The sequence below is a fragment of the Trichechus manatus genome, unplaced genomic scaffold (assembly GCF_000243295.1).
Source record: "Trichechus manatus latirostris isolate Lorelei unplaced genomic scaffold, TriManLat1.0 scaffold00255, whole genome shotgun sequence".
NCBI lineage: Eukaryota > Metazoa > Chordata > Mammalia > Sirenia > Trichechidae > Trichechus > Trichechus manatus.
In genome coordinates, this window is record NW_004444191.1 from 2355482 (window position 1) to 2374080 (window position 18599).

Genomic DNA, 18599 nt, shown 5'->3' on the forward strand with positions numbered 1-18599 from the left:
ACACATGTAGTCAAGTTGATTCCAGTGTTTTCCACCTGGTGAGGTTTGTGTATAGTTGCTGTTTATGTTGTTAAAAAAAGATATTTGCAGTGACTAAGTCATTGGTCTTGCAAAATTCTATTATGTGATTCCCTTCTATCACGTCATCTCCGACATTGTTTCTATCACCAAGGCCATATTTTCCAACCATATATCCTTCTTCTTCGTTTCTAACCTTGCATTGCAATTGCCAGTAATTATCAATGCATCTTTATTGCATGTTTGATCAATTTCATACTGCATAAGTTGGTAAAAAAATTCCAGTGTCTTCATCTTTGGCATTAGTGGTTGGTGTGTAAATTTGAATAATAATCATATTAACTGGTCTTCCTTGTAGGCAAATGGATATTATCCTGTCACCAGTGTTGTACTTCAGGATAGATCTTGAGATGTTCTTTTTGACGATGATGCAACGCTATTCCTCTTTAAGCTATCATCCCTGCCGTAGTAGACCGTGTGGTTGTCTGATTCAAAATGGCCAGTACAGTGCATTTCAGCTCACTAATGCCTAGGATAGCGATGTTTATGTGTTCCATTTCATTTTTGACGATTTCCAATTTTCCTAGAATATTACTTGATACATACTGTGTTCCAATTATTAATGGATGTCGTGCCTCATCAGCAAACGAACGTCCCAAAAACTTTACTCCATCGACATCATTAAGGTTGACTCTACTTTGAGGAGGCAGCTCTTCCCCAGTCGTATTTTGAGTGACTTCCAACCTGAGGGGTTCATCTTCTGGCACTGTATCAGACAGTATTCCACTGCTGTTCACAAGGTTTTCACTGGCCAGTTTTTTCAGAAGTAGACCGCCAGGCCCTTCTTCTTAGTCTGTCTTAGTGTGGAAGACCATGGATGACCCTGCTGGCATTTGAAATACCAGTGGCGTAGCTTCCAGCGTCACAGCAACATGCAAGCCCCCACACTAGGACAAACTGACAGACGCGTGGTGGGAGAGATGAGAAGAGCCTGAAAAGGCAGAGAAGGGTGAACGAGGATATCGGACTGGAGCTGAAAACGTTCGGTAGTTTTGCCGACACTGAGTTTAGTTGGAGACAGGAAACAGGAAACAAGTTGTCGGTGATGGTTAGGTTTCTTCTTTGGGCAACTGAGAAGGAAAGATAAATAATTTTTATTGAGCACCTAATTTTTATTTGGCCAGGCATTGTGCCTAGGCACCAAGGTTGTCATTAGTTCACATTTAATCTTTTTTAAAGATTTAACTTATTTTGAAATAATTTCAAACCTACAGAAAAGTTGCAAGGACAGTACAAAAAACTCCCAAATTCCCTTCACCCAGTTTTTAATATTTTACTACATATATCCTGTAAGTATATACAAGATGAACCTATAACATCTTGTTCTGCCTGGCTCACTGCAGTGGGCTTAGTAAGTCTTTTCCTTCCCAGATGTTCCAAGAAGTAATCGTGGTGTTGTCTTTGATGATTTCCCTCTTTCTGCTATATCTCATTGGATCTTCAAATTTTAGTGAAACTACCTAATCATGTCTCCGTTCTCATCCCTTATTTTCATCCCTGTTTCCCCATTTTAAGTTCTTAAAACCTCTCACCTGGACCATTGCAACAGCTTCTAACTGGGCTCCCTGCAGTATTTCTAATCTCATTAGACTTTTTTTTTGTCCTGAACCATTCAAGAGCAAATTGCAGATACAATGCCCATCACTCCTAAGTACTATAGTGTGTATTTTCCCGCACATGGACAGTCTCCTGTATAACCACCAAATCAGGAAATCAGCACTGATACAGCACTACCTTCAAATTTCAGGATCCCATTCCAATTTTCCCAACTGTTCCAACCATGTCTCTCTTTCCGTTTTGGTCCATGATCCAATTCAGTATCACACATTGCATTTAATTGTCAGTCTCCTTAGGCCCTTTCAGTTTAAGGAGTTCTTCAGTGTTTCCCTGTCTCTTATGACCTGGACAGTTTTTCAGAGTCCAGGCCTTCTGTCCTGTGAGACGTCCCTCACCCTAAGTGCATCCAGTGGTTACTCACGCGCAGACCGAGGGCAGTGTTGGCAGGAACACCACAGAAATGATGTGCTGTTCTCAGGGCGTCTCTCCAGGAGGCACACAGCATTGTCTCACCACTGAGAACGTTTAACCTTGAACACCTCGCTAAGCTCATGCCTGCTGGGTTTCTCCCTCGTAAAGTCTCCACTTTTCCTCTTGTGATTGAGAACTCTTCTGTGCGAAGATGTCCAAGACTGACAGTATTCTGTTCCTCATTTACCTTCTGCCCACCACCAGCCTTAGGATCCATGGGTGACTCCTGCCTGAATCATCCACTACTTGGAAGTTTGCCATCTACACTTATTAGCTGGCGTTCTACTGAAAGAAGATCCTTCTTCCCGTACATGTATTTATTCATTCATTTATTTATATCAGTATGGACTCATGGTTTTCTACGCCTATTCTGTGGGCTGTATCAGCTACTGTCTTTTTATTTCATTTTTATTTTGATGCACACGTTGTCCCAGATTTAGTCAGTGGGAACCCCTTTGGGATGGCTCTTGTGTCTTTTTGACATGTCCTCATTTTTTGAGCATTCTTTGCTTTCTGGCACAACAAGATATTCCAGGTTCATCTTGTACTTTTCCTGTCCCAGCCCTGGAGTCATCCTTTTCTCCAAGGAGCCCTCATTTCTTTTAGTGGAGATGGTATTTAGAAACCAACATCTGGGTACTTAATATGCTCATTGCTCTTGGAGTATCATCACTTCTAGGCAGACGGAGCTAGGAAATACATGTATTTATGCACACATCTGAATCTGTTCGTGCATATAACTATATTTTTAAAGTCCACGTGGTTACAACTAATTCCAGTCTAAAATGTCAGGGTTCTTTCTGGCCTCCCCCTTGGTATGTTTGTGAGTCCTGTGTCCAACAGTGAGAAGTTGACTCCTGTCACCCTCATTATGTTTACTTATTTGCTCAGTCCCCTTGTAGGTGTCCATCTCCCACCTCCAGGCTGGCTGCTTCCCTGCCTGCCACCTCTGAGGCCTGGACCCCATGCTAGGGCATGCTGTCATGTCCATGCCAGGAAGGGAAGGAACTTTCTCATGTAATCTTTTTTTTTTCCTTCTTCATTTAATCTGAACAAAAACCTCTGAAAGATGTTATCCCCAGTTTTAAAGGAGAACAAACTGAAGTTCAGAAAGGTGTGCGACATTGGACTCCTTACCATATAAATTCAGATTTGCCTGATACTGAGGCATCTTTTTTTCTCCTATGTTGCATAGCCACAGGCTAGCTGTATAAAAATAGTTTGGAATTCAAAGTGGCAGGATTTAGGGTTGTATAAGTGGTAGTTGGAGCAATGGGTGTGACTGTGACTGCTTGTGAAGTGTGTGTGTAGTTAGGAAGAGGGTCACCGACAAAGCCCCAACCACTGTCATTTAACAGTTAAGGGCTTTCCCTACTGGACTGAGAGAGACTGGAGCAGCTCCTGAGACTGTCGCCCTAAGATGCCCTTTGAACTTGGCACAGAAGCTACTCCTGGAGGTCAACTTTCAGCCAAATAATAGATTGGCTTGTAAAATAAACAGTATCACCCGTGAGGAATGTGCTCCCTTAAACAATCAACTGTATGAGACCCAATGGTCAATATTTACCCTAAACAAAGAGGAGACGGCAAGGAGGGGCAGGGAAGCTAGATCAGTGGAAACAGAACAAACAGAATGGAAATAATGAGAGTGCTGACACATTGTGGAAAATGTAACCCATGTTATGGAACAATTTGTATACAGATTGTTAAATGAGAACCTAATTTGCTTTGTAAACTGTCACCTAAAACATAATAAAATATTTTAAAAAAAGGTTAAGGGTTCTCAGTCACTGAATTGTACATGTAGAAACTGTTGAATGGGTATGTTCTGCTGTGTATAGTCTCAACAACAGAAATACAATCTATTACTAAAAAGAAAAAAAAAAAAAAAGCTTAAGGGCTCTGAGAAGTGAAGGAGCCAGTCTAGAAGACTGAAGGGTGACGAGAGAGAAGAGTCTAGTTGTGTGGTGGAAGGTGATGAAGCAGAGAATTTCAGAAACGTATCCCGTGCTGCTGAGAGGAAGAGACCAAAAGTGCTTTGAGTTTGACTGTCGGAAGATTATTGATGACTTTAGCCAGTTGGTTTTCAGGGGTGTTCAGGCAGGCCAGCTCTATCAGAATCACCTGAGATACTGATGAAAACTTTCAGACCTTACTGAATCAGAATCTTAATAGGGTGAGTGGGGAGAGGGAAGATGCTAGCATAGGAAATCCGCTTAGATGCTGCGAAGGTTATTCTGATAGATGATAAGGTTTGAGTTTCATTGCTTTCGGAGAAGAGTTGCAGTAGAGGGCTGTGATTAGAAACGGAAGTGAGGAAGGTAGACATACGATGAATATACTCTAGACAACAGCTTAAGAGATCTGTCCATAAAGGGAAGGAGGAAGTTCTCTCGGGTCATAGTGAAATCGAGAACAGTCAAGAAATGGATTTTTTTTTTTTTAATGGTCACATACACCTTAATGTTTTTGGGGAATAAGGGAAAGACGCTATAGTGGTTATTTGAAAGATGGGCAAGTGAAACTATGTAGCAACGCCGGTGATCAAAGAAATGCCCTGAATGAACTTTGGTAGGTATCTGGGATATTCCTGCCCCCATTTCAAATGATTTCCATTTTATGGTGAGTCTTTGCAGTATAATCCAGGAGTTATTGTTAATCTTATTAGTTAAATTTATGTCTTGCCTTTTTGTTAAACAATTGTGTTACTTAAGGACCTCTCTCTTCCTCCTTTTTTTTTTTTTAATTTTTATTTTTGGTGAAAATACACACAGCAAAACCCACTCCCATTTCAGTTGCTAGACATAATGACTGATTAAATTCTTTACATTGTGTCAGCATCAACTCATTACTTCTCCACTAGTTGTTTCACTCCTGTTAATCTCCCTGCCCCCTAACCTTCTCATTTATGCTTTAAAATAGCTGTTGACCTTTTGGAATATATATATATATGTGTGTGTGTGTGTGTATATTTAAAGTAATACAGTACATAAGGACGACAGTCTTCATGCTCTTTGGGCTGAACAATTAGTTTAAAAGGTGACTTCAGGGGATAGTTTCAACTCAAGATTTGAAGAGCAGCGCAAGGCCATAGTCTTGGGGACTCCTCCAGACTCAGTAGGTCCAGTACATCTGGATTCTTTAAAAATTTGAAGTTCTGTTCCACGTTTTTCCCCTTTCTTATCAGCGTTTCTCTGTTATGTTCCTGATCATAACATTCAGTAGTGGTAGCTGGGCACCATCTAGTTCTGGTCTCGAGGTAGAGGTGGCATGCTTCATGTAGACAGTTCATCCAGTAGTCCAGTTCCTTTTCTGATTCTTGGGTTTCCTTCTTTCTCTTTTGTTCCAGATGAATAAAAACCATTAGTTGTCTCTTAGATGGCCACTTGTAAGCTTTTATGACCCCAAACACTACTCATCACAAGAGTGATATGATGTATAGTATCATATCATCTCTGAATAGGGATAGTTTTACTTCTTGCTTTCCAGTTTGGATGCTTTTTCTTTCTTTTTCTTGCCTTATTGCTCTAGAACTTCCAGCACAGTGTTAAATAGGTGGGGTGCTAAAGGGCGTCCTTATCTTGTTCGCATTCTCGGGTGGCATGCTTTCAGCCTCTCTCCATTGAGAATGATACTGGCTGTTGGTTTTGTATAGATGACCTTTATTATGTTCAGGAACTTCCCTTCTATTCCTATTTTATCGAGAGTTTTTTATCAGCAATGCCTTTTCTGCACTGATTGAGCTGAGCATGTGAATCTTTTCATTCGTTCTGTGTATGTGATGGATTACGCTCCACAGCCCTATCACCGGCTGAACTTCAGTGTGGCAGTTGTCCAAAACTTCTGAAATTATTTGGGATTATTTACAGTTTTCTTGATGTTAATTGTTAAAAGTTTGTCAAGCCGTGCCTGGACTTTTGCAGTAGTTTCCTTCAAGTGCGTTCTGCCATTCCTCTTGCCCTTTATCCTCCTCCACACTGTAGCCAGAGTGATCTGACGTTCACATGTCATCACCTTATACTCCTGCTGGGAGGAAGATAAAATCGAAACTCAAGATCAGCACCTATCTGCCTCTCCAAGCCTGATACTCTCTGGTGATTATTACAGCACAGCACCTTGCATGAAGTAGGTGCTAATTAATGTTGACTGAACTTAGAGTAAGGAGCCCTGGTGGTGCAGCAGTGAAGTGCTCGGCTGCTCACCAGTAGGTGGGCAGTTTGAATGCACCAGCGCTCCGCAGGAGAAAAGACCTGGCAGCCTGCTCCTGTAAAGATTTCAGCCTAGGAAACCCTATGGGGACGTCTCCTCGGTCCTGTAGGGTCACTATGAGTTGGAATCGACTCAGTGGCACACAACAACAACAAACTTTGAGTGAATAAAATGAATGAATTTTCCAAGGGGATTAAAATTATTTGAGGAAATAATCAGTTTTTAAAGTAATGATTTTTTTTTTTTTTGGTCCTTTTTTTATGTGTTTCTTTAGTATGGGAGTACATTATCCTTATCACCAACTTTAAGAATTTCCAAATTTGTCTTATTTTCATTATAATAAAAAAATCTCTATACTTGAATTATTGACATTTCCAATCTGTCTTACCATTTCCACCCCAAGACATACTGCTGTCAGTCACCGTGACTTACTACAGAAGCTGTTGGGGAATCTTCGTTGGGAAGAGTTTTGTGATCTGAAAAAGCTCGCTCAGGTGATTGTGATATTGTTAGTCACCTTGCATCTAAGTATTTTTATGGTTTTTGGTCTTTGTTAGCATATTGTTTCCAAGAAGAATTGTACAGGTCATCAGTTCCTGGGATGCAATTCTGAAATCTCTAAAGCCCTGGAAAACAAGTTTGAGCAACCAGTTTGGCAGCAAAACTTGATGTGAGCTGATGTGAAGCCGTTCAGTCTTCATTTATTCCACTTATAATGAACATTCTTAAGGTCTTCTAAAGAAACTTTGAATAGCAATGTAGTTGAATAAAAGGTGCCACCCTAGACCGAAGCAAGAATTTCACTTAATAAAGGTATCAGTGCCATATTACCTCTCTATAATTTAAATATTTTAAAATTCAAAAACACTTCTGGCCAAAAAGGTTTCAGAGAAGGTATTGTAGACCTCAGCCAATTTTCATTACCAGCAACTTCCCTAGCAGTGGTACTTCATTTTAGCTTTACTTTCTTTTGGGTGATAATATAGTTGACCTTTTTTTTTTTTTCATATTTATTTACTAATTTCATTTCTTCTTGCATACATTCTTCAAATTCTTTGTTCATTTATCTGCTAGTGTTTTAATTTTTTTTCTTACTGATTTATAATGTCTGTAGATATTAACTGGTTTTCTGTTAGCATAGCATGCTTGAGACACAGTCTGTGGTTTTTGTATCTAGTATATCAGAAAATGCTTCAGATTGAAAGCTCATCCAGTTACAATGTGAGGGAGGTGACCTTACTCCTTTGCTCACAATCCTTTAATGGCTTCCTGTCTTACTTAGAATAAAAGCTGAAGTTTTGAACATGGCCAGTAAGGCCCTGCGTGATCTCCATGATTACGAACTCTGCTCTCTCTCTGACCTCATCTCTCATCACTCTTTCTGTTGCACCTTCTGAAGGCCCATCAGTCTCTGTGCTGCTCCTGGAACAGGCCAGACGTGTTCCCACTTCCAGTTTCTGCACTTGCTCTCCCCTCTGTCTGAAACACCTTTCTCCCAAGGATTTAGGCAGACGGAGTGTCCACAGTGGCTTACTCCCTCACTTCCTGTCAAGTCTTTGCTCAAAATGAATGTCTCAGTCACATTTTTCCTGAATGCCCTGATCACAATTGCATCCCTATTCCCACATGCCCTGGTCTCCTTCCTTGCGTACAGCCTACGTACAGCAAAACGTGTGAGAGCTGGAACTCAACAGGACTGCCTTGTTTTTCCAAGTCTCACAGATTTTTGGCCTTTGACACAGTGCAGTCTCAACCACTTTTCTGTCGCTTGTTTCAATGGAAAATATTTGAATTTTCCTTCTCTGACAGGTTTCTGCCTTACACAGGTTCCAGCTTTTGTAGGTTTTACTGTAATATACTGTAGAATTTTTCTTCTTTCTTCATTAGAATGGAAGCTCCATGATGGCAGGGACTTTTATCTTGTTTTGTTTGCTGATTTATTTGTTGCTTTTCTCTGTTTAGCACATTATGAGGTGCTAGGGAAGAACTTTTTAAAAGTCAGTACTCTGTTGATTCACACAACGGTTAAGCTCTTGGCTACTAACTAGAAGGTTAGCGGTTCGAACCCACCAAGAAACTCCATGGAAGAAAGACCTGGCGATCTGCTCCCGTAAAGGTTACTGTCTAGAGAACATTATGGGGCAGTTCTCCTCTATCACACGGGGTTGCTATGAGTTGAAATCAACTCAACAGCATTCCACCCTTTGCCCCCCGCAAATTCTTGTCCTTGGCACATGTGAAACACATTTACCCCATGTTATGGATTGAATTGTGTCCCCCAAAAATGTGTGTCAAGTTAGCTAGGCCATAATTCCAGTATTGTGAGATTTTGTCATCTGATGTGATTTTCCTATGCATTGTAAATCCTACCTCTATGATGTTAATGAGGCAAGATTAGAGGCAGTTATATTAATGAGGCAGGACTCAGTCTACAAGATTGGTTTGTGTCTTAAGCCAATCTCTTTTGAGATATAAAAGAGAGAAGCGAGCAGAAAAACAGGGGGCCTCATATCACCAAGAAAGGAGCACCAGGAGCATAGCGCATCCTTTGGACCCAGGGTCCCTGCGCTGAGAAGCTCCTTGATCAGGGAAAGATTGATGACAAGGACCTTCCCCCAGAACCAACAGAGAGAGAAAGCCTTCCACTGGAGCCGGTGCCCTGAATTCGGACTTCCAGCCTCCTAGACTGTGAGAGAATAAATCTCTCTTTGTTAAAGCCATCCACTTGTGGTATTTCTGTTATAGCAGCACTAGATAACTAAGACACCCCATCGTCTATCCCAAAAGTCTTAAATCAACTCCAGGTCCAAAGTCACATCTTCTACAAAATTCCTCTTCATCTGTGAAATCTAGACTACAAGTTATCTGCTTTTAAAGCACAATGATAGAACCGTCACAATCTAGACATTTCCATTACAAATGGGAGAAATTGAAGGGAAAGGGGATAACAGGCACCAAACAAGTCAGCAGAACACATTACATTAGTTCTCAAGGCTTGAAGATAGTCTTTTGTTCTCTGAGACCATTTAGGCAATGGCCCTGCCTTCCAAATTCTGGGCCATACTCTCTGGATTCTGGGTGGAGGCCCCTCAGCCCTGGGCTCCAGCTCTGCCTTCCAGGCCCTCTGGCACAGCAGCTCTGCTGCCTCGCATTTGGGCAGCTCCCTTCTCCTAGTTTGTCTGAATGACCCTACCCCCTCGGCCCCGGCAGGACCCGTTCTTCTGCCCCTCGGCATGGCTGCCCCACCCCCTCAGCTTTGGGCAGCAGATCTGGACCCGTCCAGCTGGCACTTGTGAAAGGCGGCTCCACACTTTGGAACTGAGCTGGTGAAGATCTTATGCTTTGAAACCTAGGAGGCTGTGGTTCCACCTTTTGAGACCCAGCTGACCATGGTTCTACCATTTGAGACCCCAGAGTTTGTGGCCCTATCTATTGAGAGTGAAACAACTTTGCTTCCTGTGTTCCTTGTCTGTTCAGCTTCTGCTTCCTGGTTCCTTGGCCTCTTGGCCCCTTGGGCCCTTGGGCCTGCCAGTGTCTGCCCTGCTCGGGCAAGTGTTCAAAGCTCTGTAGCTCCACTGATAAGTGCCTGCAGGCACCCTACTCTGCCAGTAAACCTTGGCCAGAAGGCGCTCAGCTCTCTTGCTCCGTGGGTTGGCAAGCCTAGTTCTACTGATAAGTGCCCAAAGGCATTCAGCTCTCTTGCTCCATGGGTTAGCTCCCGTGCAGTCTCATGATAGCCTCATGGTTCTGCTGCCTCCATTTCTCTGCTGCTGTTTCATCTACGCTGTCTCTAGTGTTACAGCTCTCCTCACTTCCTTCTGAATCCTCACCAGAATTGTCTTCAATGTGCATAATTCCACCAACAGTCTCTTCATGGCAGTCTAGGCTTTTATTGTTAGGCACTTTAAAACTCTTCCAGCCTGTACCATTCACAGTTTCAAATCCATTTCCACCTTTAAGGTATCTGTTAGAGCAGTACCCCACTCTCCTGGTACCAAATTCTATCTTAGTCACCTAGGGCTGCTATAACAGAAATACCACAAGTGGATAGCTTTAACAAGCAGATTCATTCTCTCACAGTTTAGGAGGCTAGAAATTTGAGTTCAGGGTGCCAGCTCCAAGGGAAGGCCTTCTCAGTCTGTTGGCTCTTGGGGAAGGTCCTGGTCATCAGTGTTCCCCTGGGTCTAGAAGCTTTGCAGCACAAGGACCCCGGATCCAAAGGATGTGCTCCATTCCCGGCGCTTCTTTCTTGGCGGTATGAGGTCCCTCTCCTCTATGCTCAATTCTCTCTTTTATAGCTCAAAAGAGATTGACTCAAGATATACCCTAATCCCGTAGATTGAGTCCTGCCTCATTAACATAACTACCTCTAATCCTGCCTCATGAACATCATAGAGGTTAGGATTTACAACACATAGGGTAATCACATCAGATGACAAAATGGTGGACAGTCACACAATACTGGGAATCATGGCCTAGCCAAATTGACAAATATTTTGGGGGGACACAATCCATAACACAGGTGTACAGTTTATTGACAGCAATTACAGTAATCGACTGTGGAACTCTACCCTTAATCAATGTGATGTTTCCATCACTGTTAACTCCCCTTTCCTTCTTTCTCTCATCCCTAGTAACCACTGATAATTTTTTTTGTCTGTATATTTGTCTTTTCTTGTCTTTATATAAATAAGGTCATACAGTGTGTCCTTTTGTGGTTGACTTATTTCACTCAACATAATGTCTTCCAGCTCCATCCATACTGTAGCATGTATCAAGTTTTCTTTTCTCCTACTGGCTGAGTAGTGTTGTATTGTATGTATGTACCACATTTTGTTAATCCATATCTATTGATGGGCATTTAGGTAGTCCATAGGGTTTTCAATGGCTGTGACCTTTCAGAAGATTGCCAGCCTCTCTTCTGAGGCACCTCTTGGGTGGACTCCAGCTGCCAACTTTTTGTCTCATGCCCAACCACTTACCCATTTGTTCCATGCAGGGACTTCAAAAAAATAAAAAAGGAAAAGCCTCAGATAAATAAATTCCACGCAAGAAATGTATAAGTTAGATTCCCATGTTTAATATACAGTTAACGATGAATATAAAATCTGTTTTGACACTTGTGACTCAGCATTCTTCACAGGTTGATAATAGTTGAGTAGAGGACATACAACATACATTTGGAAAATGCTGCCTGCACATCAGTGAATCAGTATCTCGGGATTGATTTTCCACATGATTACCTTGAATTACTTTTTCATTGTAGTATACCATTTCTTGCACGTGGTGGCACACTGTTTAAGCACTTGGCTGCTTATGGAAAGGTTGGTGATTTGAACCCACCAGAACCCACCAGCTGCTCCGTGGAAGAAAAACCTGAACAATCTGCTCTGTAAAAATTACAGTCTAGGAAACTCTATGGGGCAGTTCTGTTCTGCCATGTAGGGTCGCTGTGAGTCAGAATTGACTCAACAGCACACAACAATGACAACAACAAATACTTTTTTCAAAAACACATTTTGTTAAATAAGCTTCTTAAATAAGTTCTTGTATAATGGCTACTATATAAATGTATTTGGTGTAAATATAGAGAGCTAAGTTTTAGAATAAAATTATTGCTGCCTTTGATTTTTTGCCTCCTGTTCAGAGTATCAGTGTTACAGCTCATAGTTTCAACATCGCTATGGGAATTTGGTTGATTCTGTATTATATTGCCAAATTCATTTCAGCAGGCCTGAGGGAGCCTACTGTATATATAGTATTACAGCGTCTAGCTTTGTTATTCAGCCCGGTATCTTATACTATCAGAATTTCATTTATAGTTACATCTGAAGCATTATGTAATAAATAAAGACAGTAGGGAAGCAGATGGCTCATTTGAGAAGATTCCATTAAAAATGATAGGTGTAAAGGATTGTCAGCTATCCAGAAAACTTTTTGTGAGTGGCTCATTGCTTGATGATTTCAGATAATATCGGTTTTATTGTATCTGTTTTTCTTAAGTGTAAAAACAGAATTTGAAAATAATATATATTTTTCACTCTTTCCTAACATCTATGTATTTTGAAAAATTGTTTTTTAGATGGACCTGGTGTTTGGATTTGTCCGATTTTTTTTTTTTTTTTAATAATTAGATTCAGGTTAAACATTTTTGATAGGAATTCTACATAAGTGTTGTATTCTACGTGTAAAGATTATTTTACATCAGGGTGCCTATGGTATCAGCTTTGCTGATGTTAAATTTGATGCTTTTGTTAAGGTAGGATCTGACACATTTCTCCATTATAGAGGTATCTTTTCCCCTCTTAATTAACAAGCAATCTGTTGAGTGGTACTTTGAGATTGTGTGTGTCTTGTTCCCCAACAAACTTTCACCCAGTGATTTTTAGCATCTGTTGGTGATTCTTCCCTGAATCAGTTATTAATTTGGTACTTGTAAAATGGCAGCTTTCTTTTTCTGTTTTCCTTCTACATGTATCATTTGGCATTATTCTGTAAAGAGGGGTTATTCCTCACCTTCAATAAAAAAAAAAAATTAGTATCAGTTTGGACCCTTGGATTCTTTTTTTTTCTTTTTAACCCAGTGTTTTATAATCCATTCTTGTCGGTATTTATTTGAAGCTCAAATTGTCTCATATTTGGCCCGTGAGAGTCCGTTTAAACTGCCTCCAGTATTCTTTGACACCTCTTGATGGAGTGGCAAGATTCTGGAAATATTGTTGTTGCCATTTTTGGAAGACACAATCTGCCACAGTCTGTGACGGATTGGAAATTGAAAAAAACTGGCGCTTCACCACAGATGGCATGATAGGCACCACTAACCTAGTCCTAGATGAAATGTTGGTCATTTTTCTCAAACATACTAGTTTATGTACTGGTAAACATACTAGTTTAACTCCTGTATGTTTAGGGGGAGGGGTACCTTGTTATGCCTTTATTTAGTAGACATAGTATGGTGCAGTGGTGCATTAATCTGGATCTTACCCTGGGCTCTAACCTTTATCGTAGCTCCGGCTAGCTGTTGGAGCAAGTCATTTTAGCCTTTCTTTCCCCAAAGATTGAATCATCCTTTTCTATCTTTTTGTATTTAAGAGTGAGTCACCAAAAGGTAGATAGGAAACTCTAGGTGAGTACCTGTGTGTGTGTGTGTGTGTGTGTGTGTGTGTGTGTGTGTGTGTGTGGTTGTGTGTTTGGTGGCTGTGTTCTTGACCTGTAGGCTTTAGGATTTATAAGGCTTTTCCTGGGCTGGTGGTCAGTTTCTTCAAAGGGATTGTAAGCCTCCTACCTGGATAATAAGCCTGGTTGCAGTGTTTTGGAAGGAAACTGAGGAAAAGAGAGACCCAAGTGATACTGATACTTCTTTGTAATATACTTTTTGAAGACTGCTCGTTACAAAGCTCAGTCATAAGTGCTAGATACAAAGGTAAGCATGACTTTTGTCTTTAAGGAGTTTATTGTTGTGTGCTGTGGAGTCAATTCCAACTCATAACGATCTTGCAGGACAGAGTAGAACTGCCCCATGTGGTTTCTTAGTCTTTTTTAAATTAAATTTTATTTATTTTGTTGTTGTTGAGAGTAAACACAGCAAAAAGTACACCAGTTCAGCAGTTTCTACATGTATCATTCAGTGACATTGATTACATTCTGTAGAATTGTGCAACCATTCACACCCTCCTTTTCTAAGTTGATTCTCCCCTATTAACATAAAACTCGCTGCCCCTTAAGGTTCCTATCTAATCTTTCGTGTTGCTGTTATCAGTTTGATCCTGTGTAGATAGATCTTGGAAGAGCACAGTGCTCAAGGCAGACATTCTTTACTAGTTAAGCTAAACTATTGTTTGGTTTTAAGAAGACTTCAGGGGTATTTTTGGTTTAAGGTTTAAAGATTATCTCAGGGCAATAGTTTTGGCTTCATCTACCTGCCATGGCTCCAGGAAGTGTAGAGTCCATGAGAATTTGAAATTCTATTCTGCATTTTTCCCCTTTTGGTCAGGGTTCTACTACAGAATCTTTGATCAAAATGTTCAGTAATGGTACCTAGACTGTAATCTTTATGGGAGCAGATCACCAAGTCTTTTCCCCCTGCAGAGCTGCTGGTAGGTTCGAACCGTTAACCTTTTGATTAGCAGCCAAGAGCTTAACCATTGCCCTGCCAGGGCTCCTTTTAATCTTAGAAAAGAAAAATACATTTGGTAGAATTTAATGCTTTAATAGTAGTCTTTTTAATATTCAGAATCTGTACGTCGTTATTATTACTGTTAGAAATAGTATTACCTAACATTTATGTAGCGCTTTAAAAATTCCAAATTGTTTTTCAAGTACTTTTAACTGCTTTCCCCTGTAAGCAATAACAAGTCCACTCACGCCCACAGTATGAGTGGAGACCATGTGGTAAGCATGGACGCCTACCCCAGTCCTGCCCCCAGTGAGGTGCCTAGTCCCTCCTCACTGGGATGGTGTCAGAGAAGGCTTAGTTGAGAGTCAAGACTTACCACCACCAAGCAGTAACCATGCTACTCTCTCAATTCAGTGGCATCACTAGGGTTGGTGTCACTTCCTCATGCTAATTGCCACAATATTGTAGCTAAAACACCAGAAAATATGACAAACTCAACAACTGTAAAACCATTGGCAGCAACAAAAACAACAGCACGTGCTTGTACCATGTGCAGATGAAACCATATGATTCAAAGCATCCTTATAGTTGGGTAATAATGACAGCCCTGATTGGAGCATAGTAGAAGGTTCAAAAAGAAAATCAGCATAGAGTTTTAGCCTTGTAGGTATATTGATACATGTAAGCTGAGCTTACGAAAAATGTTTTTGTTGTTATAACTACAGGGATATTTTTATAAATAATAATAAATTTCTGCTGAAACACTGCACCCCCTCTGAGACAGTGTTGCCCAGTAAGGTCTGCACCCCCTCCCCCACATCCCTTAGTGACACCACTGCTTCAATTCCTCCCCTTCCCCCTTGGATTCAGTGGAATCCTAGTTGGGAGCAGGAACTCTTATCCCTGCCCAGCAGGAACCAGGAGCCCCTCCACCGTCAGGTATTAACATAGTCCATGTGGGGAACCTGGACTTCTACCCTCACCTGGCAGTTTCAAAGTGCTTCCCTCCTTCCCCTGCCCAAGGAATGTCAGAGAAAGCCAACTAAAACAGAAAGTTTAAATAAGATCCAAATCTTATAATACTGAAAATGTCTGAGTTTCAGTTAAAACTTAGTCTTCATACCAAGATCCAGAAAGACCTCAACTGAACTTTAAAAATGAATAAATATATGCTAACACTGAGATGACAGAGCTGTTAGAATTAGTGGTAAAAATGTTAAAGCAGTCATCACAAAAATTATTCAAAAAGCAATGACAAACATACTTGAAACAAATGAAAAAAATGAAACTTTCAGCAAAGAACTGGAAAATCTAAGGAAGAAATAGAAAATACAACAAAGAAACAAGTGAAAATTTTAGAACTGAACAATACATTAACCAAAATATTTTTTAAAAATCTATGACTGGGCTCAATATCAGTATGAAGGAAAAAGAGGAAATAATCATTGATCTGGAAAATAGAACAATAGAAATGATCCAATCTGAACAACAGAGAGAAGTAGACTAGGGGGAGGGAGGATAATAGAGCTTCAGGTACCACTGGGGCTATATAGTGAAAGAGCTAATATTTGTCACTGGAATCCCAGAAGGAGAGGAGAAAGAGGCCAGGGCTAAAAAACTACTCAACAAAATAATGATTTAAAACTTCTTAAATTTGAAAGACGGTAAAAATGGCATGGCAGGGGCATCTGATCTCCTCTAATTTCATGAGAGGGGAGAATCATTGTCAGCATCAACAGCTCAAGGCTGATTGCTACGAGGTGAGACATACCTCCAACCTCCAACCCTTTTACCAATTCTGACACCAGCTGTTCCTCCCGCAGCACTCTCGTCTCTGCTGGGTTTGATATTCTTTGCAGTGGCCACACAAAACTCACAGATAATACTCATGATTGTGGGGTTTATTAGGGGTTTATTGGGAAGTAACAGGTTACAATTCAGGATCAGAAATGACTCAGGATACAGTTCTTCAATCAGGACAGCTTCTTTACAGCCATGTCTGTAGGCAGGCCTCTCTCTGGACCTTGGCCCAGCCTCTGCCATGCTCAGGCAAGTGTTACAAAGCTCTTTAGCTCCACTGATAAGTGCAGAGACACCCCACTCCTCCAGTAAGCCTTGGCCCAAAGGTGCTCAGCTCTCCAGCTCCATGGTTCAGCAAGCCTAGCTCTGCCAACAGGTGCCCGGAGGCACCCCACTCTGACAGCAAGCCACCTGCCCAGAGGCGCTCAGCTTTCTCACTCTGTAGGCCGGGAAGCCCACCATACCATCTGCTACTGATCTTGTTCTGCTGCCGCTGCTGCCACCGTTCTGCCACTGCTTCTTGCCCGTCATTTGCTGTCTCTGATGTTATAGCTCTCTCTCTCTCTGTCTCCTGGGTCTAGGAGGTTCTCAGCGCAGGGATCCTGGAGTCCAAAGGATGTGTTCCACTCCTAGCTTTTCTTTCTTGGTGGTAGTTGAAGTCCCCTCTTTCGTCTCTAGGGTGGCTTATTTTAAGCCTAGCAGAATGGCAAAACTGACCAATCCCCTTGTTAGAGTTCCATGTACCTTATTTGTGTGTTCCCACCCACACAAGTGTGCCATGCACATTATTTGCATTATTAGCAAACTGTCCAATCCCCTTGGTGGGCCACAAGCACCTTATTTGCATAGTCCCACCCAGTCATTTGGTGGGAGTTACAAGACCATGGCAAGAAAGGCCATATGAAAGCAATCCATCGCACTGCAAAAACATAAACCTATAGACCCAAGATGCTGACTGGACCCCAAGCAGAATAAACTACAGAAAAAACCTATACCTTACCTTTGGTGAAAAAAACAATAAAAATAACTAATTTCCCAGCAGAAACCATGGAAGCCAGACGAAAGTGGCACAATATTTGCCAGGTGCCAAAAGAAAAAAAACTGTCAACCAAAAATCCTATATCCAGTCAAAATTTCCTTCAGGAATGAAAGGGGGAATCAAGACATTATTTCAGATAAGGAAAACTAAAGAGTTTTTCATTAGCAGACTGTCTTAGTCATCTAGTGCTGCTATAACAGAAATACCACAAGTGGATGGCTTTAACAAAGACAAGTGTATTCTCTCACAGTCCAGTAGGCTACAAGTCCAAATTCAGGGCATCAGCTCCAGGGGAAGGCTTTCTCTGTCTGTCGGCTCTGGAGAAAGGTCCTTGTGATGCATCAGTCTTCCCTTGGTCTGGGAGCATCTCAGCACAGGAACCTCAGGTCCAAAGGATGTGCTCTGCTCCCGGCACTGCTTTCTTGGTGGTATGAGGTTCCCATGTCTCTCTGCTCACTTCTGTCTTTTATATCTCAAAAGAGATTGACTTAACATACTACCTAATCTTGTAAACCTCATCAGTATAACTGCTGCTAATCCATCTTATTACATCATAGCGATAGCATTCACAATACACAGGGAAATCACATTGGATGACAAAATGGTGGACAGTCATGCAATACTGGGAATCATGACCCAGCCAAGTTGACAGGTCTTTTTGGGGGACACAATTCAATCTACGACACAGACCTACCCTAAAAAAATGACTAAAGGAAATGAAGTTATAAAAAGGGAACCTTGGAACATCAGGAAGGAAGAAAGAACATAGTAAGCAAAAATATAGATGAATACAATAGGCTTTCCTTCTCTTCAGCTTTTTTAATTATGTTGGTGGTTGAAGTAAAAATATAACTGTATGATGTGGTTCTAAATGTATGTAGAGGTTAAACTGATGATAGTAAAGGAATGTAGAAAGAAGTAAGATTTCTGTGCTTCACATGAACTGATAAAATGACACCAGTAGACCGTGATATGTTTATTGTTAAAAATAACCAAAACTCAGCATGATTGGAACATAATGTTTATTCTGAGCAGTTATTCTGTATACATATAGGGAGACTATTTTGATTCCAGAAAAGCTAGGTAAATGAGAATTATAAAGAGAAGAGGTGGGAGACATGTAGAAGATCAACCATTGGCTAATCTTAACATGTTCTTTATCTTTACTGAGATAAACGGGTATCAGGTCCCAAGATGGTCTCTGGCCCTCCACCCAGCCATCTTTTTATTTTTTATTTTTTATTGTACTTCAGGTGAAGGCTTACAGAACAAATAGTTTCTCATGAAACAGTAGTGCACATATTGTTTTATGACATTGGTTAACAACCC

General features: G+C 41.1%; 1 protein-coding gene across 1 annotated transcript in view; it reads left to right on the forward strand.

The window, feature by feature from the left end:
* The first annotated feature begins 6703 nt into the window (after window positions 1–6703).
* Window positions 6704–18599, forward strand: part of PTPN4 (protein tyrosine phosphatase non-receptor type 4) — a 222437-nt gene continuing 210541 nt past the window's right edge. The window contains exon 1 of the mRNA XM_023724688.1: window positions 6704–6809. The gene's annotated coding sequence lies outside the window, so the exon portion shown is untranslated. The remainder of the gene's footprint in view (window positions 6810–18599) is intronic.